Below are 1,597 nucleotides of genomic sequence, written 5' to 3' on the forward strand. Positions count from 1 at the left end.
CGCACTGTAAAAACGCTAAGTATTGCTTTTTAGTTACGTGCAATATGATCAGACGACCGAGGAACTACTGAAAATCGGTGACGAGGTATAGCTGTTGTGCAAGGCACAACGAGGTACGAGAGGAATACGAGTGGGGATACTCCCTTCTTACTATAGCATTTTGAATGAAAAAACATGATCCTCTTCTGCAATTATGAAACAATGATGAATTTTTGCAGAGAAACAGAATGTCTCAGATTCATCCTATTTCCTTTCATTTATGAGGTCTCGTCAGTTATCTAATTCTTTAATCTTTTAATTATATTTTTTATCATTAAATACAACATTTAATATAGTCTCTATTTTCTCCTTAAGATATAATATTTTGCAATAATTTACACTCGTTGGAAAAAATGACATATATCTCTGAGGATTGTTACAATAAATTTATCGGAACTGATTAGATGTATTTATTAGATAAATTTATTAAAAAGCTTTACATCAAGTATTTTTAAACAATAAAAAAGTAAACATTATTTTTTAACATTTAAAGTATTTTTTTATTTTGATTGATAATAATGAAATTACATAAAAATGAAGAAAACTTTTTTGTAAAAATATATAATTTAAAGTATTTTCTAAAATATATAATTATAATATTTGTTATTTATTATATTGTATGTATTAAAATATGTATATATAGAAAGAGTTGAAATATATATTTGTATTTTACATAAAGATCTACTGGAACATACGAAATTATGTGCTATCATTTATATTAAATAATTTCTTACATTTTAAATAATTTACATCATTGTTATATATTATCCTTAAAATTTGAACATAATAAAATAATATCCTATTTATTTCATATAAGCATCGTCACAATTTATCTTTCACATTGTTGTCATAGTCGCACACTTCGAACATTTTGACGGAAATAACTTCTGAATATATTTCCTGTGTTCACACTTATCACATGATTTATTAGCAAGAGGCAAGTTTTTTCGAATTGATTTTTAAAATTAAAGTCCGTATTCATACTTTACTTTACTGAAAAAATGCGTTTATTTATTTCTGAAATGCTATAGTATATGTAATGTAAACTATATATTACATAACTCAAGTTTAAGCTGTCGACTGAACCTACTTATAACTTGATCGGTTCAATCGTTATTGAGATTCGATAATCTCAGATGCAACTCGTTGGCTCATGTATAGATACACGGTCCGTTCTCGCGCGATATCGTATTCATGCATCGAGATACTACCGCGTCTCCGATAAACTGTTCGAGAAACATTTGAGATATAAACTTCTTAATAAATATATCTAATCAATTACAATAAGTTTAGCAGAGATATATATCATTTTTTGCCATCAGTATGTCTTGAAACATAATAGATCTGTTATAGTATATTGAAAAATCACAAAGAGATTGTGATCAGTTGATTTCTTATGGCTTGTAAGACTCATTACATTTTGTGTTTCGACACAAATGCGCATTTAAAGACATTAAAATGTGAAGAATAAATACGAACTCAAATTTTTTTATTATTTATTTTGTTGTTAACGAGAAAGAGAATGATTGATATATATATATATATATATATATATATA

The sequence above is a fragment of the Trachymyrmex septentrionalis genome, unplaced genomic scaffold, assembly GCF_001594115.1.
Source record: "Trachymyrmex septentrionalis isolate Tsep2-gDNA-1 unplaced genomic scaffold, Tsep1.0 scaffold74, whole genome shotgun sequence".
Taxonomy (NCBI): domain Eukaryota; kingdom Metazoa; phylum Arthropoda; class Insecta; order Hymenoptera; family Formicidae; genus Trachymyrmex; species Trachymyrmex septentrionalis.